The sequence below is a fragment of the Oncorhynchus tshawytscha genome, linkage group LG28 (assembly GCF_018296145.1).
Source record: "Oncorhynchus tshawytscha isolate Ot180627B linkage group LG28, Otsh_v2.0, whole genome shotgun sequence".
Classification (NCBI taxonomy): Eukaryota; Metazoa; Chordata; class Actinopteri; order Salmoniformes; family Salmonidae; genus Oncorhynchus; species Oncorhynchus tshawytscha.
In genome coordinates, this window is record NC_056456.1 from 6,005,228 (window position 1) to 6,032,089 (window position 26,862).

Here is a 26,862-nt window from a genome sequence, read left to right on the forward strand (position 1 = left end):
TGCAAAATATTAGGGTTACTTCTTAACTCATCCCCAAAAGCCATGTAAACTTTAAAATCATTTCAGATCTAGTCTGTAGATTGTGATTCTGTTTAGGCATGTGGGGACATTTATTCCATGAGAGAACAGTTCTCCCTTCTCCCTCTGTGTGACTAGTCTCTCAGATAACCACAGGATTGTGTGACCAGTCATCCAGACCGTGTGCAGTGTGACAGCAGACAGCTGGAGGGCGCCTCAGGGTCTCTGTAACCTCAATCAGCCTTCAACCAGCTCTCCCTTCACACGGTATAGCCATGACTATAGCACAAGACCCTGGGCCATCTCTCTCTTTCTCTCTCTCTCTCACATATTACTCGCAAACAAACATACACACAGCACATTGGATTTCAATTACACCTGAAAACAGTGTCTAAAAGAATAACAATTCCAACCATGGCCTGAAATAATGCAAGGATAAAATGAAAACATGCATATACCAAGTTGATGTAGGCCTATGCCTTAGTAATATTGAACAAGGTGAAAGTGTGAAAGGTTAAACCATAACCACATATTAGTGTGAAACTCACCACTCCAAGCCTTCACAATGACTGACTCTTTCCATCTAATAAGGTGGCATGAGAGCCCTACAAGCTGACGAAGGCTGTCATCGAAACACGTCCATTTGACCTCTGCTGCTGCTAAAGAACATAAAATACTATTTCAGTGGGTGCAGGTTTTCCTTTTCTCTGGCCCAGGTCAGGAAGGTCTGCCTGCCATGAGAGTTAGTAGGACTGCCTGCTGGACATCCAAACTGAGATCTCCACCGGCAGCACCCTCCCCTCACTGTCGATCACTTCTTTGTCTCCTCCTTTTTTCTTCTCCAGTGACACCTTCTCTCCTCCTCCTCTCCTTTATCTCCTCCTCCTCTCCTTCTCCTCTCCTTCTCTCCTCCTCCTCTCCTTTATCCCCTCCTCCTCTCCTTCTCCTCTCCTTCTCACGCCACTCCAACAGCAGAACACCCCACTACACCTTCCTTCCCAGCCCCACTAACACCCCACTAAACGTTCCTTCCCAGCCCCACTAACACCCCACTAAACCTTCCTTCCCAGCCCCACTAACACCCCACTAAACCTTCCTTCCCAGCCCCACTAAAACCCCACTAAACCTTCCTTCCCAGCCCCACTAACACCCCACTAAACCTTCCTTCCCAGCCCCACTAAAACCCCACTAAACTTTCCTGCCCAGCCCCACTAACACCCCACTAAACCTTCCTTCCCAGCCCCACTAAAACCCCACTAAACCTTCCTTCCCAGCCCCACTAAAACCCCACTAAACCTTCCTTCCCAGCCCCACTAACACCCCACCAAACCTTCCTTCCCAGCCCCACTAACACCCCACTAAACCTTCCTTCCCAGCCCCACTAACACCCCACTAAACCTTCCTTCCCAGCCCCACGAAAACCCCACTAAACCTTCCTTCCCAGCACCACTAACACCCCACTAAACCTTCCTTCCCAGCCCCACTAAAACCCCACTAAACATTCCTTCCCAGCCCCACTAACACCCCAGTAAACCTTCCTTCCCAGCCCCACTAAAACCCCACTAAATCTTCCTTCCCAGCCCCACTAAAACCCCACTAAACATTCCTTCCCAGCCCCACTAACACCCCAGTAAACCTTCCTTCCCAGCCCCACTAAAACCCCACTAAATCTTCCTTCCCAGCCCCACTAAAACCCCACTAAACCTTCCTTCCCAGCCCCACTAACACCCACTAAACCTTCCTTCCCAGCCCCACTAAAACCCCACTAAACGTTCCTTCCCAGTCCCACTAACACCCCACTAAACATTCCTTCCCAGCACCACCTCTCTAACCACCAACTCACCCTCTATTGCGAACACAACTGTTGCATTTGTGTTGTCGAGAATGTTATACAACAGTAACATTTTCCTTGCAGACCTGTACTCCCACAAGACCTGTTAATTGAAATGCATTCCATGTACGACCTCATGATGCTGGTTGAGAGAATACCAAGAGTGTGCAAAGCCATCATCAAACCAAAGGGTGGCTACTTTGAAGAATCTCAAATAGAAAATATATTTTCACTTGTTTAACACTTTTTTGGTGTTATATGTGTTATTTCATCGTCTTGATGTCTTCACTATTATTCTACAATGTAGAAAATAGTAAAAATAAAGAAAAACCCTGAAATGAGTAGGTGTGTTCAAACTTTTGACCGGTACTCTAACTCTACCGTATAGCCTTTCTTCTTAGTAACACCATAGTAACAGATGCAGATCACATATGTTACAACAGCCAATAAGGATAAAAGAGAAACTCTGAGAAACTCTGAGAAACTTGAGCACAGGTATTGTAGTGTCCACAACGTATTGTTATTCTGTGCTACACCTCCTGTCTCAATATTGGACTCACACCACACTTATGACACACTCACGTCCTTACAAGCCTTACGAGAGAGAGAGAGAGAGAGAGAGAGAGAGAGAGAGAGAGAGAGAGAGAGAGAGAGAGAGAGAGAGAGAGAGAGAGAGAGAGAGAGAGAGAGAGAGAGAGAGAGAGAGAGAGCTTCTAACGCGAGTGGTGCAGGTGTGGCTTCATGACAATGATCAAGAGCAGTCGCTCACCGATTTGACAGCTCCAACGCAGTTACAATTCCGACACGCCAAAACATCGGCTATGCGGGTGTCGGCTATCGCCGGTTAACGCTTGATCTGATTGAATCTAGGCCTTAGAGACAATAACGAGGTCATTAAGGTTGATTAAAATGTGACACTAGAGAGGAATGTGACCTGTGTGTGTGTGTGTGTTTGACCTGAGGATGCATTGATACACAGCTCTGCTCTTCCCCTTCACCACCCTTCCTCCACTTCCTCTAATTAACACAACATACTCTGCTCAAACTGGCCTCAGGGCACACACACGACCTGGTTAACATAACTTGGTTATGATGATTTTATTTTAATTTTACCTTTATTTAACTAGGCAAGTCAGTTAAAAACAAATTCTTATTTTCAATGACAGCCTAAGAACAGTGGGTTAACTGCCTGTTTAGAAGCAGAACAACAGATTTGTACCTTGTCAGCTCAGGGGTTTGAACTTGCAACCTTCAGGTTACTAGTCCAACGCTCTAACCACTAGGCTACCCTGCCGTAACGAAAGGGAGCTTTTCTTCCTGTATACCCCTCCGTGGGAATTCTCTGAAATTTTATATAAAGTTGATTTGATAGACTCCAACCTGAGAGAGAAACTGAATTCCCATGGATGGGTTTTATGTTAGGTAGCATGGATAAGATAAGAAGACACTTGATTCTAGTATGACTGACAGTCAGAGCTACAGTTTAAAGTCTCAGTCTCCTTCACTGAAAAGACCTCTTAGAGGTTCCACCACTCAGTGGATCCGAGCCATCGCTTAATACGACCGAAACTTCAGCAGGTAGCTATAGCGTTGCCATGGGGATTAAGCATTTTAAATGGTGCCAGGACCTGTGCCAGGAGGCCCTGACCCTTCCTGCTGAGAGCAGCCCAGAGAGGGACAGGTGCAGCTTGAGAGAGACGATTCTGCCATAGAATTAGATAAAGTAGAACGGACATCCCCATTCACCAGCCACAATTGCCAGGGACAGAGCTTCTGCCCCCGTTCTACTCATTCTAATTCTATGGGCTCTGCTGCTAAAGGCCGTCTCATAAAAGGAGGGGAGGAGCCCAGGCTACAGGACTCCTGCTAACCCTCAATCCTTTCACTTCCCATGACCTCATTTTTTACCAGCTCTCCAAAACAATCCTGCTCTCTCCACCTCTCTCTCTCTGCCTCTCCCCCTTTCTCTTACTCTCTCGCTATCTTCCTTTCTCTATTTTACTCTCCTTCTCTTTCTCTCTTTCTCTCTCACTCTCTGAGCTCATTCTTCAGAGACCTCTGAGTATTTTCTTCCACATTCTTTAATTATGCTTGATCTCTCTGTGAATCATCAGACTTGAGTAATTCCCATTAAAATTCAAAAATGAATGGCAACAGTCAAAGCCTCAATGGAAAATGTTCAATATCAGTGAGGAGGAACACAGTAAATCATCAGACCTCGATTCAAATACTATTTGAAATATTTTTAAATACTTTATCTGCGTTTGATTGAGCTTGCCTGGTACAATAGCACTAATAGAATAGTTGAAAAGGTGAAAACCCCACCCATCTGGCACTCTAGGTAGGCTAGAACAAACACCCAGGTCGGAATAGCGTATGGTGCACCTCTGTTTAGGCTTTCCCACACCGCGCTACAACATTTCACACAGACCCAACTGAATGTACAACCCAACATGGGTCCAACTGCAATGGAAATGATATACTGTATATATAACCCCACATTTAAAAAATGCTATAATATACTATGGCATAAATTCACTGTAGTGTTTCTGCAGACTTTACTGTAGTATTTATAGTATAAATACTGTAGTGAAATAAAACTGTAGTGTATTCTATAGTAATACATGTAGTCTTTTGTGGATTGTCTACTGAACCAAAAAATGTACGCAACATGTAAAGTGTTGGTCCCAGTTTTCACGAGTTGAAATAAAAGATCCCAGAAATGTTCCATACGCACAAAAACGTATTTCTCTCACATTGTGTGCACAAATTTGTTTACATCCCTGTTAGTGAGCATCCTACTTTTCCAAGATAATCCATCCACCTGACAGGTGTGGCACATCAAAAAGCTGACTAAACAACATGATCATTACACAGGTGCAACTTGTTCTGGGGACAATAGAATGTGCAGTTTTGTCACACAACACAATGCCACAGATGTCTGAAGCTTTTAAGGAACATGTAATTGGCATACTGACTGCAATAATGTCCACCAGAGCTGCTGGCATAGAATGTAATGTTTAATTCTCTACCATAAGCCACCTCCAATGCCGTTTTAGAAAATTTAGCAGTACAGCCAATCAGCCTCACAACCGCAGACCATGTGTAACCACGCCAGTCCAGGACCTCCACATCCGGCTTCTTCACCTGTGGAATCGTCTGAGACCAGCCACCTGGATAGCTGGTGAAACTGAGGAGTATTTCTGTCTGTAATAAAACCCTTTTGTGGGGAAAAACTCATTCTGATTGGCTAGGCCTGGCTCCTAAGTGGCTGCTCCCCTGCCCAGTCATGTGAAATGCATTGGTCGTAACGAATTGATTTAAATTGACTGATTTCCTTATATGAACTGCAACCCAGTAAAATTGTTGAAATTGTTGCAATTCTATTTTTGTTCAGAATAGTATACTGATGTATTGAGTCTAGTGTTTTTGCAGACTGCAGTATACTGATTTATTTAGTCTAGTGTTTTTGCACACTGCAGTATACTGTAGTATTTACTGTAGTGTTTTTGCAGACTTCGGTATACTGTAGTATTTACTGTAGTGTTTTTGCAGACTTCAGTATACTGTAGTATTTACTGTAGTGTTTTTGCAGACTTCAGTATACTGTAGCATTTCCTGTAGTGTTTTTGCAGAATGCAGTTTACTGTAGCATTTACTGTAGTGTTTTTGCAGACTGCAGTTTACTGTAGAATTTACTTTAGTGTTTCTGCGGACTGCAGTTTACTGTAGCATTTACTGTAGTGTTTTTGTGAACATGACTGTTGTATTAACTAAAGTGTTTTTGTTTTATTATCTTTGACATAGAAGTGAGGAAACCTTGAGGAAACCGGCTGGAGAAATAGTAAGAGCACATTTCCCACAAGCTGTAGGTAGGTATAACTTGTGTATAAACGGATATTTCAGCGGTTTTGCTCTTTTCGATAACCTGTAGGGAACACAATATATGGTCCATACTTGGCGTAGGTTTCTCACTTATGGGTGGCACTAATTTGAACATGGGGAAGGGGAATGGCCAGGGTATACAGTATGCAAATTAAATACTGTAGTATTTACTATAGTTTTAAAAAACGGTAGTGTTTTTGCAGACATTACTGTACATAGTTTTTTTGAGTGAATAATACTATATTTACTATAGTATTCTACAAAATTCTACATATGATTGAGGGATACCACTGTGTGTAGTATAGTAAGAAATGTAGTATTAAATAGTAAAGTGTAGTATTTTTCATGTGGGACACTGCATCCAGAGTCACATAGTAAACAGTTGTAACAGTGTGTCAGAGGGCGCTACAGCTGTGCATTAGAGCACAACGTGAACAGTCTACTGAGTGGAGTAGTATATGTATTGTAGGTTTATTGTGTTGTTTATTATGATCCCCATTAGCTACTGCACATGCAACAACTACACTTTCTGGGGTCGACATAAAATGTATAAATGACAAAGTACAGAACAGTTATAGAAAATAACAAAATAAGATACATTAAATTCCCCCCAACATAAATAAGAGTTATATATTTGAAAGAAACCAAGTGACAACAAAAAAACTGTTTACACACTATTCATATATACAGTTGAAGACTGAAGTTTGCATAAAACTTAGCCAAATACATTTAAACTCAGTTTTTCACCGTTACTGACAATTAATCCTTGTAAAAATTCCCTGCCTTAGGTCAGTTAGGATCACCACTTTATTTTAAAAATGTAAAATGTGGAATAATAGTAGAGAGAATGATTTACTTCAGCTTTTATTTCTTTCATCACATTCTCAGTGGGTCAGAAGTTTACATACACTCAATAGTATTAGCATTGCCTTTAAATTATTTAACTTGGGTCAAACGTTTCGGGTAGCCTTCCACAAGTGTCCCACAATAAGTTGGGTGAATTTTGGTAAATTCCTCCTGCCAGAGCTGGTGTAACTGAGTCAGGTTTGTAAGGCGTCCTTGCTCGCACACACATTTTCAGTTCTGCCCACAAATTTTCTATGGGATTGAGGTCAAGGGCTTGTGATGGCCACTCCAATACCTTGCCTTTGTTGTCCTTAAGCCATTTTGCCACAATTTTGGAAGTATGCTTGGGGTCATTGTCCATGTGGAAGACCCATTTGCGACCAAGCTTTAACTTAACTGAACTTAACTTAACTTTAACTGATGTCTTGAGATGATGCTTCAATATATCCACATAATGTTCCTCTCATGATGCCATCTATTTTGTGAAGTGCACCAGTCCCTCCTGCAGCAAAGCACCGGCACAACATGATGCTGCCACCCCCGTGCTTCACGGTTGGGATGGTGTTCTTCGGCTTGCAAGCCTCCAACTTTTTCCCTCCAAACATAACAATGGTCATTATGGCCAAACAGTTCTATTTTTGTTTCATCAGACCAGAGGACATTTCTCCAAAAAGTACGATCTTTGTCCCCATGTGCAGTTGCAAACCGTAGTCTGGCTTTTTTTATGGTGGTTTTGGAGCAGTAGCTTCTTCCTTGCTGAGAGGCCTTTCAGGTTATGTAGATATAGGACTCGTTTTACTGTGGATATAGATACTTTTGTACCGGTTTCCTCCAGCATTGTCACAAGGTCCTTTTCTGTTGTTCTGGGATTGACTTTTCGCACCAAAGTACGTTCATCTCATCTCTATTCCTGAGCGTTATGACGGCTGCGTGGTCCAATGGTGTTTATACTTGCGTACTCTTGTTTGTACAGATGAAAGTGGTACCTTCAGGCGTTTAGAAATTGCTCCCAAGGATGAACCAGACTTGGGAGCAAGGTAGCAAGGAACGTAAGTCTTGAAATACATCCACAGGTACACCTCCAATTGACTCAAATGATGTCAATTAGCCTATCAGAAGCTTCTAAAGCCATAACATACTTTTCTGGATTTTTTTCAAGCTGTTTAAGTTAAAGGCACAGTCGACTTAGTGTATGTAAACTTCTGACCAACTGGAATTGTGATACAGTGAATTATAAGTGAAATAATCTGTCTGTAAACAATTGTTGGAAAAATTACGTGTCATGCACAAAGAAGATGTCCTAACCGACTTGCCAAAACTATAGTTTGTTAACAATACATTTGTGGAGTGGTTGAAAAATGAGTTTTAATGACACCAACCTAAGTGTATGTAAACTTTCAACTTCAACTGTACATATTCACAGTTTTGTATACAGTACAGTTGTCACGCCTGCACCCGCTCTCCCTCTCCGGCGCTCAAGGGCCAAATATGCATGCTTTTACGGTTACAGAAGTCAACAAATGAGAGCGCCTGGGGAATGGGAGTGGTGCTGGGGGCTGCAGGGCCTGGGTTAACCTCTAAATCACCAGAGGAACAGAGGAGGAGTAGGATAAGAGTACGGCTAAAGGCTAAAAGAACATAAGGGCTAGCTAAGGCATATTGATCAGGGCTGGAGGCTCTACAGTGAAATAAGACAAAAATGACTAACCAAAACAGCAATAGACAAGGCATATTGACATTAGGGAGAGGCATGTGTCGCCGAGTGATCAAAGGGTCCAGTGAGTAGTTAGGCTAGCTGGAGGCACGACGATTCAGATAGCTAGCAGGCGGGGGCTAGCAGCAGGCTAGCAGATGGGACTCAGGGGGGCATCGCAACAGGAGAGTCTGTTGAAACCCCCTCAGACGGTTACGTCGGTAGACCAGTTGTGATGGATCAGCGGGGCTCTGTGTCGGCAGCAAAGAGTAAACGCCTGGGATTCGCTGGAGCAGTGTGAGGAGGGCTAAAGGAGAATGGAGTTGAAGAGAAAAGCACGGCGGCGCAGAAGGAAGCCCGAGAGTCAGCCCCAAAAATTTATTGGGGGGGGGGCTCAGGGAGAGTGTGGCAGAGTCAGGGTTCAGACCTGAGCCAACTCCCCCTGTTTATCGTGAGGAGCCAAGGTGGAGACCAGAACCAGAGCCGGTGTTGGAGGTGAGTGAAGCAGAGACTGTGAAGGAGTTAATGGGGAAAGTGGAGGAGAGAGTTATGAGGGAGTTGCTAGGTTGGTGCTTTAGGTACGATATTCGCCCGACGGAGAGTGTCTGGGATTTGATGGCACCTGGGTCAGCGCTCCATACTCGTCCTGAGGTGTGTGTTAGTTGGCTGGTGAAGATTGTGCCAGCCTCACGCACTAGGCCTCCTGTGTACCTACCTAGCCTTACACGTCCTGTGCCAGCCCTGCTCTCAGGCTCTCCAGTACACCTTCACGGTCCGGTCCATCCTGCGCCACCTTCACACACCAGTCCTCCGGTGGCAGCTCCCCGCACCAGGCTTCCTGTGCGTGTCCTCGGCCCAGTACCACCAGTGCCAGCACCACGCACCAGGCCTTCAGTGCGCCTCGCCTGTTCAGTGCTGCCAGAGCCTTTCTCCTCTCCAGCGCTGTCGGAGTCTCCCGCTTGTTTAGCGCTGTCGGAGTCTCCCGCCTGTTTAGCGCTGCCAGAGCCTTCCTCCTCTCCAGCGCTGCCGGAGTCTCCTGCCTGTTCAGCGCAGCCTGAGCTTCCAGTCTGCATGGAGCAGCCAAGAGCTTCCAGTCTGCATGGAGCAGCCAGAGCTGCCAGTCTGCATGGAGCAGCCAGAGCTGCCAGTCTGCATGGAGCAGCCAGAGCTGCCAGTCTACATGGAGCAGCCAGATCTGCCAGTCTTCATGGAGCAGCCAGAGCTGCCATTCTGCATGGAGCAGCCAGAGCTGCCAGTCTGCATGGAGCAGCCAGAGCTGCCAGTCTGCATGGAGCAGCCAGAGCTGCCAGTCTGCATGGAGCAGCCAGAGCTGCCTGTCTGCATGGAGCAGCCAGAGCAGCTAGAGCCGCCAGTCAGCCAGGATCTTCCAGATCCGCCAGTCAGCCAGGATCCGCCAGTCAGCCAGGATCTTCCAGATCCGCCATTCAGCCAGGATCCACCATTCAGCCAGGATCCGCCATTCAGCCAGGATCCGCCAGTCAACCAGGATCTGCCGGAACCGCCAGTCAGCCAGGATCTGCCAGAACCACCAGCTAGCCAGGATCTGCCAGAACCAACTACCTGCCTGAGCTTCCTCTCAGTACTGGGCTTCCTCTCAGTGCTGAGCTTCCCCTGAGTGCTGAGCTTCCCCTCAGTGCCGAGCTTCCCCTCAGTGCCGAGCTACCCCTCAGTCCCGAGCTTCCCCTCAGTCCCGAGCTTCCCCTCAGTCCCGAGCTTCCCCTCAGTCCCGAGCTTCTACCTCAGTCCCGAGCTGCCGCTCAGTCCAGTGGGGTCCTTGGTGAGGGTTATTAGGCCAAGGTCGGCGGCGAGGGTCGCCAATCAAAGGACGCGTTACAGGAGGACTAAGACCTGGTTGGAGTGGGGTCCACGTCCCGAGCCGGAGCCGCCACCGTGGACAGACGCCCACCCGGACCCTCCCCTATGGGTTTAAGTGTGCGGCCAGGAGTCCGCACCTTGGGGGGGGGGGTTCTGCCACGCCCTGGTCTTAGTATTTTGTGTTTTCTTTATTTATTTGGTCAGGCCAGGGGTGTTCTAGCAAAGTCTATGGTTGCCTGAGGCGGTTCTCAATCAGAGGCAGGTGATTCTTGTTGTCTCTGATTGGGAACCATATTTAGGCAGCCATATTCTTTGAGTGTTTTGTGGGTTATTGTTCCTGTCTCTGTGTTAGTTGTCACCAGATAGGCTGTATAGGTTTTCGCGTTACGTTTGTTGTTTTGTATTGTTTGTTTGTTCATTTTCATTAAAGAACATGAGTAACCACCACGCTGCATTTTGGTCCACTCCTCCTTCAACAGAAGAAAACCGTAACAGATTGACACCATGGTCAATATTGAATGTTTATCATTTTAAGCTTGGAAAAGACACCCTTAAACACAGACTTGGGACCACACACCCCACTCCACTGAATAGCAGGCTAGTGATTGCTTTGCAATGCTTGTTGTTAGTCACTGACCCCATCCAAACCACTCATTGTTGAATTTGCGATTTCCAACTTGTTGTGTAATGATTATGTCCAATGGCCGATGAGCACCGATATGTTTTATCTATAATTTCTCTACATTAATTCTCTTCATTATGACAAGGATTAAAAAGGATTTGCCAGTAGACTGTCGACTTGATTCATGATGATGACTGCTAGCTTGCTAGCTAAGATTTTGAAAGTCCATTCAAAGCTGCTGAAGATATAACATGATTTTACATAATTTTATCTGTGGATGGGCGCTTCTAATGTAAATCTATGGCAGCACCCAAGGGGCTTGAATATTCTAGCTCTACCCATAGATTTAGCGGTAACGTAATGTTCCCATGAGTGACAGAACACTGAGCCAATCGCGGCACAACTAGAGAACGTGACCAACCCCTACACTCTGTATTTTCTGCTGGCTGCCCCACCACCACAGAAAGCACAGGGCTAGGCTGAAACACCTGCATTTTGGAGCTGCCTTACTCAAGGAAGCACTCACTTTTTTTGCATACTGATATGTGACACGTATTAATGCGAAAATAACATGCAAAACAGGCACCCCCTGGGGTTTTTCTTTATTTAAAAAAAAGTTCTACATTGTAGAATAATAGTGAAGACATCAAAACTATGAAAAAACACATATGGAATCATGACCTAACCAATTTTCTTTAAAACAAATCAAAATATATTTTACATTTCAGATTCTTCAAAGTAGCCACCCTTTGCCTTGATGACAGCTTTTTACACTCTTGGAATTCTCTCAACCATCTTCATCAGCTAGTCACCTGAATGCATTTCAATTAGCAGGTGTGCCTCGTTAAGAGTTCATTTGTGGAATTTCTTTCCTTCTTAATGCATTTCAGCCAATCAGTTGTATTGTGAAAAGGTAGGGGTGCTATACAGAAGATAGCCCTATTTGGTAAAACACCAAGTTCATATTATGGTAAAACAGCTCAAATAAGCAAAGAGAAACGACAGTCCATCATTACTTTAAGACATGAAGGTCAGTCAATCCAGAAAACTTCAAGAACTTTTAAAGTTTATTCAATTGCAGTCACAAAAACGATAAAGCGCTAAGATGAAACTGGCTCTCATGAGGACCGCAACAGGAAAGGAAGACCCAGAGTTACCTCTGCTGCAGAGAATAAGTTCATTAGAGTTCACAGAGTTCCAGTAACAGACACATCTCAACATCAACTGTTCAGAGGAGACTGTGTAAATCAGGCATTCATGGTCGAATATCTGCAAAGAAATCACTACTAACGGATACCAACAAGAAGAAGAAGAATCTTGCTTGGGCCAAGAAACACGAGCAATAGACATTAGACCGGTGGAAATCTGTCCAAATTTGAGATTTTTGGTTCCAACCACCGTGTCTTTGTGAGATGCAGAGCACGTGAACTGATGATCTCAGCATGTGGTTCCCACCGTGAAGCGAGGAGGTGTGATGGTGTTTTGCTGGTGACACTGTCAGTGATTTAGAATTCAAGGCACACTTAACCAGCATGGCTACCACAGCATTCTGCAGCGATATGCCATCCCATCTGGAGTGCCCTTAGTGGGACTATAATTTGTTTTTCAACAGGACAATGACCCAACACAGCTCCAGGCTGTGTAAGGGCTATTTGACCAAGAAAGAGAGTGATGGAGTGCTGCATCAGATGACCTGGCCTCCACAATCACTTGACCTCACCCAACCTATTTTTATTTATTTAACCTTTAACCTTTATTTAAACAGGCAAGTGAGTTAAGAACAAATTCTTATTTACAATGACGGCCTACCCAGGCCAAACCCTAACCCGGACGACTTAGACCACTGCACCACTCGAGATGAGTTGGACCGCAGAGTGAAGGAAAAGCAGCCAACAATTGCTCAGCATATGTGGGAACTCCATTCAATCTCTGTCTTTTGTTTGACAAGCTCTTTCATTAACTGAGTTGAACATCAAATTAATCCACCCCCACGGACGGGCTGGCCACCACAGAGATGGAACTGTTCTATTATCTATGTTGGCCTGTTTTATTCCTCAAGCTTCTGAAGTAGCAACAGTGTAGAATGATGGAGACAGAAACGAGAGAGGAGACCAAAACATAACCAGCTGAGAGTCGAGTGTAGAGAGTAAGACACACTACTAATATGTTATACAATCCTCCCTGCCTCTCCTCCCCCAGCACAGTGCTCTATGGGCTGATTCTGACCCGAGTTAAGTGAGTGTAGAGAGTAAGAGACACTACTAATATGTTATACAATCCTCCCTGCCTCTCCTCCCCCAGCACAGTGCTCTATGGGCTGATTCTGACCCGAGTTAAGTGAGTGTAGAGAGTAAGAGACACTACTAATATGTTATACAATCCTCCCTGCCTCTCCTCCCCCAGCACAGTGCTCTATGGGCTGATTCTGACCCGAGTTAAGTGAGTGTAGAGAGTAAGAGACACTACTAATATGTTATACAATCCTCCCTCCCTCTCCTCCCCCAGCACAGTGCTCTATGGGCTGATTCTGACCCGAGTTAAGCGGACGTAAATGGAAAGTAATCCCCTTTTTATGCACTTTTCTCTCAGTGCGTATTCTGACCTTGAATTTAAACATGAGAATAGCATGCTATTCGAGATGAAGGTGTGGCGGAGTGTGTCTACAGATACACCGTATTCTGAGCTTGACTTAATTCTCTCATAATATGCACTAGGAAACCATGAATAAGGTCTAGCGAACCTCCCGGTTCCAAGAGGAAAAAGCATGTCTTTTTTCCTAATAGAAAAAACAAAAGCTACTGATAACAGCTGGGTAAATGAGTAACACGTTTGGAGATGGGTTTTCCTTATGATCTCTGGGGACGAATGTGAAACCAGTCAAATAGAAGCAAACTGAAAATCATATAAACATGACATATATTGTGGCCCCTTTTCCACAGTAAAGTAGGCTATAAATAACTGCGCCTTTATTTAGACATTTTATTGCGTGCCATCATAATTTGCGTGGATGACATTTGGAGATGCTTCTGTAGGTTTGAAGCTGACGAGTTGATGTATGCGCTTTAGAACGTTTTAATTATATAACCAGGCTTTTCACCTTTTTATTTTACAATTTGTATAGCGTTAAATATTAGCCACCATCAGTAATACCCACATACATTTATAACTGTCACCTTAGTGTTAGTTTCCTTCATTTGTAGTTTATATTTTGCATCATTCCATTTCATTCCGTTTACGTTTCTTTCCTCTGTCATGTCTGTGTAGTTGTTCCTGGTGGTGGCTAGCATTAGTGGATCATATTAAGCTAATAATGTGCACTAATTTGGGACATGTAGCCTGTTTGAATCATTATGGAACGCACAATTTACGAGGACTCGGCCACTGTCATACAGTTCCATGATTAGTGAGGATTAGGGTAGATTTATAGGATTAATGTTCAACCGTTAATGTACACTTTTTTCAACCTTCCAATATTTTACTGAAGGAACTTGAATATGAACATTTTCAGGATGAATCAAACCACTGTATTTTTGATTCATCAATACATATTGTGCGTAAAGGCTCTCCAAACCAGATTTTTTATGATTCAGACATACTTTACTAACCCTAAATAATCTACAAAATCTGAGTGTTTTTAAATCTACCAATTGGTGCTGAAACAGAGACGAATATGCATATATTTAGATGGCTTCCTTTCACTAATCCCTGTATTCTGAACCCGTTCTCTTGATGTATTCTAGTCTATCGACAAAATTGTAATTAAAGGTAAACCATATTTAAAGGACTGGCTTAAGATAATTGTCCTGAAAACCCTATTGAATGAAAACTCCACGAGAAAATCTGTTGGCCAGCAAGTGGGAGGGTTTTCAGCAGTTTAATTAAATGTATTCAGCGTGCGCAAAGGGAACCACACCTGCAAAGCCTGTTACGCACCTGCTTGAGGCAAGGCTGAATACCAACTACTGACAAGTACGTAGGAAAAGGCGTGCATAGGAAAAACGTACATTTCCTAAATCGGAATCGGGCCCATAGTGCACTTCAGACTGTACAAATGGTGTAGAGTGGAGTGGCTCAGCGTCTGATTTAGCAGTGTAAAGTCAGATGTTTTTCTATTATCAGGCCAATCGAATGAGGTGACAGCAGCCATTACCTGCTGCAGTATATATCTCTTCTGCTAGGCAGGAGAGGAGGGGAACTAGAGCAGGGACCAGGCTTAAATATACAGAGGAGAGCCTTTCACATAACTCAACCTAGGTTTTAGTCAACACAGAGTGAGAAAGGGAGGGGGTGGAGACAGAGAGTTTAACACTGAGAGTGCTAGGTTTACTGAGGTAGGTGGGTGCAGATGGTTCGCTACAATGCATTCGGAAAGTATTCAGACCCCTTGACTTTTTCCACATTTTGTTACGTTAAAACCTTATTCTAAAACAATACACAATACTCCATGATGACAAAGCAAAAACTGTTTTTTTGAAATTTTTGCAAATGTATTAAAAATGAAAAAAAACAGAAATACCTTATTTACATAAGTATTCAGACTTTTTCTATGAGACTCGAAATTGAAGGTGTGTGCATCCTGTTTCCATTGATCATCCTTGAGATGTTTCTACAACTTGATTGGAGTCCACCTGTGGTACATTCAAATAATTGGTAATGATTTGGAAAGGCACACACCTGTCTATATAAGGTTCCACAGTTAACAGTGCATGTCAGAGCAAAAACCAAGCCATGAAGTCGAAGGAATTGTCCGTAGAACTCTGAGACAGGATTGTGTCGAGGCACAGATCTGGGGAAGGGTACCAAAAAGTTTCTGCAGCATTGAATATCCCCAAGAACACAGTGGCCTGAGTTTGGAACCACCAAGCTGGTCACCCGCCAAACTAAGGGGGGACGACAGCATTGTAATGGTGCCAGCATGGCGATGGCAGCATCATGCTGTGGGGATGTTTTTCAGCAGCAGGGACTGGGAGACTAGACAGGATCGAGGGAAAGATAAACAGAGAAAAGTACAGGGAGATCCTTGATGAAAACCTGCTCCAGGGAACTCAGGACCTTGGAGTGGGGTAAACATTCACCTTCCAACAGGACAACGAACCTAAGCACACAACCAAGACAACGCAGGAGTGGTTTATGGACAAGTCTCTATATGTTCTTGAATGGCCCAGCCAGAGGCCGGACTTGAACCTGATCGAACATCTCTGGAGAGACCTGAGAATAGCTATGCAGCGACATTCCCCGTCCAACCTGACAGAGCTTGAGAGGATCTGCAGAGAAGAATGGGATAAACTCCCCAAATACAGGTGTTCCAAGCTTGTAGTGTCATACCCAAGAAGATTCAAGGCTGTAATCGCTGCTAAAGGTGCTTCAACAAAGTACTGAGTAAAGGGTCTGAATACTTATGTAAATTTGATATTTCAGTTTTTTATTTTTAATAGATTTGCAAACATTTCTAAAAACCTGTTTTTGCTTTGTCATTATGGGGTGTTGTGTGTAGATTGAATAGGAATTTTAGAGTAAGGCTGTGAAGTAACAAAATGTGGAAAACGTCAAGGGGTCTGAATACTTTCTGCATGCACTCTATATAGCCATTTCAAATAAGATGCTCTCTCTCTCTCTCTCTCTCTCTCCCCTCTTTCCCCCCTCTATTTCTCTCTCGGTGTATTTAGGAGTCCAGCCAAAACCAAATGGAGTTTTTATTTTACTAATTATCCCTGCAGTAGAGGAAATTACCAGCATTAAGCACCAACAGGGTCAACAGAGACTGTTTGTTTTGGGCAGTGACTTAAAGTGATGGAGGTTAGAAAGAGTGTAAGAGGTCAGGGTTATTGAGAGAGAGCGAGAGCGGGAGAGAGAGTTTGTCTGCCAGCCTACCTACCTATCAGACAGATTATTTCATTTATAGTTCACAATTCCAGTGGGTCAGAAGTTGACATACACTAAGTAGACTGTCCCTTTAAACAGCTTGTAAAATTCCAGAAAATTGTCATGGCTTCTGATAGGCTAATTGACATAATTTGAGTCAATTGGAGGCGTACCGGTGGTTGTATTTCAAGACCGACCTTCAAACTCAGTGCCTCTTTGCTTGACATCATGGGAAAATCAAAAGAAATCAGCCAAGACCTCCGAAAAAAAATTGTAGACCTCAACGAGTCTGGTTCACACTTGGGAGAAATTTCCAAATGTCTGAAGGTACCACGTTCATCTGTACAAACAATAGTATGCAAGTATAAACACCATGGGACCACACAGCTGTCATACCACTCAGGAACTGTCCTGTCATACCGCTCTGTCTCCTAGAGATTTATGTACTTTGGTGCGAAAAGTGCAAATCAATCCCAGAACAACAGCAAAGGACCTTGTGAAGATTCTGGAGGAAACAGGTACAAAAGTATATACATCCACAGTAAAACAAGTCCTATATCTACATAACCTGAAAGGCCGCTCAGCAAGGAAGAAGCCACTGCTCCAAAACCACCATAAAAAAAGCCAGACTACGGTTTGCAACTGCACATGGGGACAAAGATCGTACTTTTTGGTCCTCTGGTCTGATGAAACAAAAATAGAACTGTTTGGCCATAATGACCATTGTTATGTTTGGAGGAAAAAGGCAAAGGCTTGCAAGCCGAAGAACACCATCCCAACCGTGCATGCAGGCATGGAGTTGGCAGCATCATGTTGTGGGGGGGCTTTGCTGCAAGAGGGACTGGTGCACTTCACAAAATAGATGGCATCATGAGGAGGAACATTATGTGGATATATTCAAGCAACATCTCAAGACATCAGTCAGGAAGTTAAACCTTGGTCGCAAATGGTCTTCCAAACAGACAATGACCCCAAGCCTACTTCCAAAGTTGTGGCAAAATGGCTTAAAGACAACAACGGCAAGGTATTGGAGTGGCCATCACAAGCCCTGACCTCAACCCTATAGAAAATTTGTGGGCAGAACTGAAAAAGCGTGTGCGAGCAAGGAGGCCTTACAAACCTGACTCCGTTACACCAGCTCTGTCAGGAGGAATGGGCCAAAATTCACCCAACTTATTGTGGGATGCCTGTGGAAGGCTACCCAAAATGTTTGACCCAAGTTAAACAATTTAAAGGCAATGCTACCAAATACTAATTGAGTGTATGTAAAACTTCTGACCCACTGGGAATGTGATGAAAGAAATAAAAGCTGAAATAAATCATTTTCTCTACTATTACTCTGACATTTCACATTCTTAAAATAAAGTGGTGATCCTAACTGACCTAAAACAGGGAATTTATACTATGATTAAATGTCAGGAATTGTGAAAAACTGAGTTTAAATGTATTTGGCTAAGGTGTATGTAAACTTCCGATTTCAACTGTACCTACCTACCTATCTGCCTACCTACCTACCTGCCAACTACCTACCTACCTACCTACCTACCTACCTACCTACCAACCTACCTGCCTACCTACCTGCCTGCCTGCCTGCCTGTCTGCCTGCCTGTCTGCCTGTCTGTCGTACTGTCTGTCATCAATGGGAATAGTTGTTTTGAGGGTGAAATTTCAACCACAGGATTATGTCATCATCAAATCAGGCTTTATTTAAACAGCACATTTCAGACATGGAATGCAACACAATGTGCTTCACAGGAATAAACAAATAAAAACATATTTACTACACAACAAACATAAGAGGATAGAAAACTAAAGAATAACAATAAAAACCGAATGACTAAAAAGCACCCTTGAGGAACAGCAAAGCCAAAAAGGTGTGTTTTAAGATCTCTTTAAAAAATGGCCACAGTTTTGTCCCCCCTCAGGTTCTCTGGTAGGCTATTCCAGAGGCTGGGGGCATAGTACCTGCCTCTCCATGGTTTTTGGTCCTAGGCTTTGGGATAGTTAAAAGGCCAGTGCCAGAGGACCTGAGGGACCTACTGGGTACATAACTTAAAAGCATGTCTGGCATGTATTGGGGTGCATAATGGTGGAAGGATTTAAAAACCAAAATAATAATCTTAAAATGAATTTTAAAACTCACAGGCAGGTGGTGCAGAGATCTGGTCTTGGTCAGTACCCATGCTGCAGCATTCTGTATGTTTTGCAGTTGACCAATGGCTTTCAAAAGTTCCCAGAAGTCGTACTACATTCGCCAAGCATACAAGCAATGGACACTATTTCTTCAGAAAATGGGAGTGGCTTCACAACATTCTAGCATAGCATTACAGCAGTTGCTTGTATGTACCGGTATGTTGTGTTGATTATTCACGTCATTATTAGCTAAGCGGTACTGTTGTTGTGCGTTCTCAATGGATTTTGTTAATGAAGTCGTAAGATGTCTAGCTAGTAATTTGTTAGCCATACTAACAAGCTAGCAAGTTGCATATCAACAGCATCAACTTCCAGTAGACAGGCGAAGCGCTAGTCCACTCAACTGAAAGGATGTCGTTTGTTTACAGTATACTGAAATTAACTAATAGTATGTAGTATATACTCATTAAGTATGTAGTATACAGTAAGTTAGTATGTTAGTATTCAAACACAGCTCTGGTGTTTTATCTTTTTTGCCTGTGAATTAAAATATGCGGCCAGATTCTCTCTCTGTGCTTTGGCTCCAACAATAATTACCTCATTCTTGTCTTGATTTAGCTTAGGAAGTTGTGAGCCATCCAAGTATTTAAAAAACTAACACATTCTAATAATTTATCCGTGGAGCTAAAATCCTCTGGTGACACAAAAATGTAAAGTTGTGTATCGCCTGCATAGTATTGAAAATCTATGCTGTGCTTTCTGATAAACTGAACAGTACCGGACCCAAAATCGAACCTTGTGGAACCATTTTCTTTGAGTTATGTTCACCAAGGGTGACAAAAAACTATTGACCGGTAAACTAGGTCTTAATCCATTTAAAAACTGGACCGGAGAGGCCAACCCACTTCTCCAGTCTGTCCAGAAGAACATCATGGTCAACAGTGTTAAATGCAGCACTTAAATCCAAAAATACAAGGACAGAGAGCTGTGGTGGCTCTAAGATAATTTACCACTTTAACTAAGGCAGTGGTGGGCCCGAAAACCAGAATTGAAAAATAAAAAATAAAAACAATTGGCACTTAAAAAAACATTTAGGTGTTTGAAAACCAATTTCTCCAAAATGTTGCTTAATATTGGATGGTTGGAGATTGGCTGGCAACTGTTAAGAGCTGGAGAATCTAGATTACTTTTCTTCAGAAGGGGTTTCACCATAGCAGTTTTTAATGCAGTGCCTGTGAACAGGGAGGGATTAACAATAGCTTGCACTTCTTCAGATATAAAATAAAACCTGTTTTGAAGAAGGTGGTGGGGATAGGATCGAGAACGCAGGTAGAAGGCTTAAGTAGTGATATCACTTTCCTGAGCATGTCTATGTCAACCAGGGAAAATAAATCCATAGTGCCTCTGCGTGGTAAACTAGGGCACATATCAACAAACTTCTCATCAGGTCTTGCTTGACTTATACCCAGTCTAATGTTTGTTATGTTATCTTATGTCGCAAACTCATCACATTTAGATGTGGAGAAAAGTTCACAGATTTTCAGGGTTAGGATTTATCAGGCCATCAATGGTTGAGAAGAGCACTCTCACATTATTCTGATTATTAGTGATCAAGTTAGAAAAATAAGCCAGTGTGGCATTTCCAATTGCCTTGTTATATATGCCAAGTTGCTCTCTCAGAATATCATAATGGCCTGCAACGTTGACTCCCCACTCCCACTCTGCCTTTCTGCAATTTCTCTATAATTTATTAGTTTCTTCACTCATCCAAATGGGTATCCGTTTGGATGTGGCCTTTTCAACTTTACTTTAGCTATGGCATCAATGGTTGCCCTTAATTTGCTATTAAAGTTATCAACTAAATCACCACAAGAGGAAGGCAGAATAGGTGATGGAGTATTGTTCTTCTACTCAATAAAATCTGTAGCAACTTCAGAGATAAGATAGTGTTTCTCAATAATGCATTCAGTATTAACCTGTGCTATGGCAACAAGGTAGATACAAATACACAGTGGTGATCAGATAAAGCAGCATCAACAGTAGAAAGCCCCTTGGTAATAACCAGGTCCAGAGTATGGCCACGGTTATGGGTGGGCCCAGTAAAACATGTTGGATAAAGTCCATAGAGCTCAAAAGATTCATAAATTCAATGGCCTTGGAGTCAGTCTCTTTGTCAACATGAATATTAAAATCACCCAACACAATGATTTTTATCATAGTTCTCAAGGACAACAGACAATAGTTCAGATAAATCAGTAAATAAAGTGGGGCAGTGCTTTGGTGGCCTATACAGGGTTATGGACAGCACTGGTGGCTGATATTTAAACAGTATAGCATGATGCTCTAAAGACCCAAAGTCGCCAAATGAAATGTCCTAACAGCTGAGAGCATTAGTAAAAATAGAGGCTGCCCCTCCACCCTTTTCCCCTTTTTTGATAGAGTATGAAAAGCTGTAGTTTACGAGAAAGGTTTCACTAGTGATTGCTCTAATATTTAAAAGTACCATATTCAATTAGTGTGGGTCACTCTGCCTTGGGGCGTATGCCTAGAGGTAACCAATGGAATAACAACCACATTATTAACGTTACAACAACATTTTCTGACAGTCTCCAATCTATCAGAATGGTAGGAGATGACAGTTTGTATAAACTCACTAGAAGAGTTAAAGGAACATAAATTAGGTTACTTACAGTAACCATAGTGCCATTTCTGCAGGAGTTGATATGGTTTCCAAGTTCTCTGTTTGCTTATTCTGAAAGGGAGAACTGGAGCACTACCAGACCCTGTCTGTCAGTCTCTAAAACAGTTTGTGATGTTGCTGGAAATAATCGTGGAACCTCTGCGGTTAGGGTGACCCCGTTTCTTTTAGAAAGTGCTGGTTACTCCCAAAGAAAATCAAAGTTGTCACAAAAAGAGACATTCCTGTCGTTGCAAAGTTTTTTCAGGTACTCTTTTAGGGCAGAGTCGGCTCAAACGTTCTGAATCGGTAGAACGGGAGGGGGCCAGAGATAATGTTTCTCTTCCCTGTGCGAGCGTGGGTCTTTAAAAAAAAATGGTAGTCCTCCCTCAGTTCCTCAGATTGCCTAAAACGAAGGTTGTTAAAACCTACGTGGAGTAGTTGGCCATAATTGTGGGGAGGAAAGAGCTGATGTCATGGTCACAGGCTCCTGGGTGACAGTGGAACTTTGTCGGTCTACAGAAATCTCTCACCATCGAGCTGCCCACAGTGATGGTGGTTATAAGGACCGACGCCAGAGATGAGAAGCGGTATGAAGAGTCAACATTTAATGAGGAACGGATGGGTAACAGGACAGGAACGGCGTCAGCACACGGGTATACAAAGACATACGGGCATTAATGCATCTGTGGGGAACAGAGATGGGGAACTGACAAGTATAGGGGAGGTAATAAACAGGGGATTGAGTCCAGGTGAGTCCAATAATACGCTGATGCGCGTGACAGGGAAAGGCTGGTGTGCGTACTGATGGTGGCAGGAGTGCGTAATGCTGGGGAGCCTGGCTCCTTCGCACGCCAGGGAGGGAGAGTGGGAGCAGGTGTGACAGGTGGTAGTGATGGAATCCGATGGGGAAATGACCTGCTGAACTGTGGTGGCCGTGGGGGAGGGTGCCACAAGGCGTTCGCTGGCTGTTGGTATAAGCGCAGGATTCGTGCTGACTCCCGGGGCTGGTAGGTCCGTCTCAAGAGGGGCAAAGCTGCTTGATAGCTGGATCGGATCTTCTCAGATAGATGGGTGTCCAGGTCTCCCATGTGGCCGTGCAGTTGAGTTTAACATCTGTCCATTAGATCAACACCGCCCAAATCATTGACAGCTTTGCATTTAAAAGTGAGATCGGTTTGCCTGGTTTACAGCAAGGTCAGTGTACATGTCATTCGTGCTCATCGTGTTAAGCAGGTTTTCATTTTCTCGCCGCCTGCTAACAGCCAGAGGATCTCTTTCCTAAGATGCTTGATGGTGGTGGATTTGGGGCAGACAAATCTCTAAATTCTCTACCACATCTCCGGATTCCAACCGCTAGCTCTGAACCTTTACACCGGATCATCGCAGCTAGCTACTCCTGGCTAACGTCTCTGTCCCAAAGAAGCAAGCACCAGTTAGCCTTGAGCTAGCCTCAAGCTAGGCCCATTGGGGTGACAGGTAGCCTAGAGGTTAGAGTATTGGGCCAGTAACCAAAAGGTTGCTAGATTGAATCCCCGAGCTGACAAGGAAAAATCTGTCGTTCTGCCCCTGAACAAGACAGTTAACCCACTGTTCCTAGGCCGTCATTGTAAATAAGAATTTGTTCTTAACTGACTTGTCAAGTTAAATAAAGGTTAAATAAATAAATCTCCCGGCTTGCCGAAGAGGTCCACCAGCTAATTCTTGGGCTACAATACTTCTTTTGCCAATTGGCCTGGACCATTTACTGCCGACGACTGGTCTGCCGATGTAATGTCCGAGGTGGTTTCAACAGTCTCTTCCGTTGTGACATCGCCGAAGGCCCATCTGCTATCCCCGGCATGCTAGCTGTATGATTCGCTGTGTCTCCAGCTCGTCTAGCGTAGTAGTGACTACTGAATCGGCTCCCTGACTCACCCATTGCTACTCATTGGAATGTCAATATGACTTGTCTATTGCTGTTTTGATTAGTGATTGTTGTCTTATTTCACTGTAGAGCCCCCAGCCCTGCCCAATATGCCTTAGATAACCCTTTTATCCCACCCCCCACACATGCAGTGGCCTCAGCTGGCTTAACTGGTGCCTCTAGAGACAAAACCGCTCTCATCGTCACTCAATGCCTAGGTTTACCTCCACTGTACTCACATCCTACCATACTCTTGTCTGTACATAATGCCTTGAATCTATTCTTCCATGCCCAGAAATCTGCTCCTTTTACACTCTGTTCTGAACGCAATAGATGACCAGTTCTTACAGCCTTTAGCCGTACCCTTATCTTACTCCTCCTCTGTTCCTCTGGTGATGTAGTTGTTAACCCAGGCCCTGCAGCCCCCAGCACCACTCCCTTTGCCCAGCTGCTCTCGTGTGTTGACTTCTGTAACCGTAAAAGCTTTGGTTTCATGCATGTTAACATTACAAGCCTCCTCCCTAAGTTTGTTTTATTCACTGCTTTAGCACACTCCGCCAACCCTGATGTCCTAGCCGTGTCTGAATCCTGGCTTAGGAAGGCCACCAAAAATCCTGAAATTTCCATCCCCAACTACAACATTTTCCAACAAGATAGAACTGCCAAAGGGGGCGGAGTTGCAATCTACTGCAGAGATAGGGGGAGGGGGAGACACTCTACACCCAAATTGTTGTAGACCTATATCCATCCTGCCCTGTATTTCTAAAATCTACGAAAGCCAAGTTAACAAACAGATCACCGACCATTTCGAATCCCACCGTACCTTCTCCACTATGCAATTTGGTTTCCGAGCTGGTCATGGGTGCACCTCAGCCACGCTCAAGGTCCTAAACGATATCATAACCGCCATCGATAAAAGAAAGTACTGTGCAGCCGTCTTCATCGACCTGGCCAAGGCCTTCGACTCTGTCAATTACCACATTCTTATCGGCAGACTCAATAGCCTTGGTTTCTCAAATGACTGCCTCGCCTGGTTCACCAACTACTTCTCAGATAAGTTCAGTGTATCAAATCGGATGGCCTGTTGTCCGGACCTCTAGCAGTCTCTATGGGGGTGCCACAGGGTTCAATTCTCGGGCCGACTCTCTTCTCTGTATATATCAATGATGTCACTCTTGCTGCTGGGGATTCTCTGATCCACCTCTACGCGGATGACACCATTCTGTATACATCTGGCCCTTCTTTGGAAACTGTGTTAACAAACCTCCAAACGAGCTTCAATGCCATACAACACTCCTTCCGTGGCCCGCACCCGCCCGCCCGACTAGCATCACTACTCTGGACGCTTCTGACCTTGAATATGTGGACAACTACAATTACCTAGGTGTCTGGTTAGACTGTAAACTCTCCTTCCAGACTCGCATTAAGCATCTCCAATCCAAAATTAAATCAAGAATCGGATCCCTATTTTGCAACAAAGCCTCCTTCACTCATGCCAACAAACATACCCTCGTAAAACGGACTATCCTACCGATCCTTGACTTCGGCGATGTCATTTACAAAATAGCCTCCAACACTCTACTCAGCAAACTGGATGTACTCCATCTCAGTGCCATCCGTTTTGTCACCAAAGCCCCATAAACTACCCACCACTGCGACCTGTATGCTCTCGTTGGCTGGCCCTCGCTACATATTCGTCACCAAACCCACTGGCTCCAGGTCATCTATAAGTCTTTGCTCGGTAAAGCCCCACCTTATCTCAGCCCACTGGTCACCATAGCAACACCCACCCATTGCACGCGCTCCAGCAGGTATATTTCACTGGTCATCCCCAAAGCCAACACTTCCTTTGGCCGCCTTTCTTTCCAGTTCTCTGCTACCAATGACTGGAACAAATTGCAAAAATCACTGAAGTTGCAGACTTAATATCTCCCTCTCTAACTTTAAGCATCAGCTGTCAGAGCAGCTTACCGATCACTCTACCTGTACACAGCCCATCTGTAAATAGCCCACCCAACTACCTCATCCCCATATTGTTATTTATCTGCTTGCTCTTTTGCACCCCAGTATCTCTACTTGCATATCATCATCTGCACATCTATCACTCCACTGTTAATGCTAAATTGTAATTATTTTGCCTCTATGGCCTATTTATTGCCTTACCTCCCTAATCTTCTACATTTGCACACACCGCAAATTAATTTTTCTATTGTGTTATTGACTGTACGTTTGTTTATGTGTAACTCTGTGTTGTAGTTTTTGTCGCACTGCTTTGTTTTATCTTGGCCAGGTCGCAGTTGTAAATGAGAACTTTTTTTCAACTGGCCTACCTGGTTAAATACAGGTGAAATAAAAACTAAAACAATACATAATAATCTCCTTTGAATGTTGATATTTGTCTGCATTGTCAACCAAACACAATTTCATATTAATTTTGTAATAGCCTAAAGTTAATCTTACAAACGAATGTAACCGTATTTGTTTAACCTTAAAATGATTAACACATCTATGGCCACAATCTGAGGTCACTGTTACTAAATGTCCTCTTATGTAATCATAGAAAGTCTGCATGTTCAAGATAGCATGTAAAGGTTGCAGGTCTGTGGAGATCTTCACAACTGCTTTAATAATCTGCACAAAATCTCAAACCAAAAATTTGTGTTAAGTGCCTTGTTCAAGGGCAAAGGTTTTACCTTGTCGGCTCGGGTAGTCAAACCAGCAACCTTTCGGTTAGTGCAATCCAGGACATTTGGTTGTGCTATTAGATGAAGCACAGTGATAACTCATTAAGTTGTATAAATACAAAATATCTGACATTGTATTCCCATTTGAACTTTGTTTTGCTTTTAAATGGTTGAAAGTGGGTGAATAAAGGGTTAAATCTCATTGATCAAAGTCTCAACCAAATATTACCCAAATGAACATGTTGAAATGACATGGTGTTCCCAGTGAATGAGTATGTGTATGTGTGTGCACGTGCCTGTGTGCGTGTCTCAGATCTCCCAAACGTAGCCGCCCTGTCTGAGGAGAGTAGAGATAATCTGTTCAGGAAAATAGAGAGAGGGAGAGAGAGTACTCCCAGGCTCTGAGTACAGTACTCCCAGGCAGCTCACAGTACCACACAGGAAGCCGGGTGACGCCAGCCAACAGGGGCTATATGAAATCAAGAGCGTAATGGAGTAACTTCTCATCTCTCTTCTTTCCCACAGCACACAGAATGGACACTCACAGAGGATATCATGTTCACCTTAATTATTTCCTAGAAATGTGTTTTTTACAGAAGAAATGCCTTTATATGCCCTTAGCATACATTTTATTAAACAATTTTCAGAAAGACTCATATTCCAATAGATTGAAGGAGAAAAAAAGTGTCACTGCTTTAGTTGCATTCTCTGCTACTAAATCCCTACTCACTCAAGATATTCTCACGATGAACCAACCCTGGCGCAAGAGGGATTTGGTGAGTGAGGCATGTTTTTGGCACTCGTACTGTGTGAGACGTATTGGAGCAGGTGGAGGGATCAGGGTGCACAACTGTTTCCAAATGGACAAA

General features: G+C 43.8%; 1 protein-coding gene across 4 annotated transcripts in view; it reads right to left on the minus strand.

Moving 5' to 3' along the window:
* The window catches only part of LOC112226560 (zinc finger E-box-binding homeobox 1), a 116,136-nt gene that overhangs the window by 17,407 nt on the left and 71,867 nt on the right, over positions 1 to 26,862 (minus strand). The window contains exon 1 of one of the 4 annotated variants that reach the window (XM_042307728.1): positions 567 to 861. The exons of the other annotated variants lie outside the window; for them this stretch is intronic. The gene's annotated coding sequence lies outside the window, so the exon portion shown is untranslated. Of the gene's footprint in view, positions 1 to 566; positions 862 to 26,862 lie in introns of those variants that run through there. 4 annotated transcript variants of the gene reach the window in all.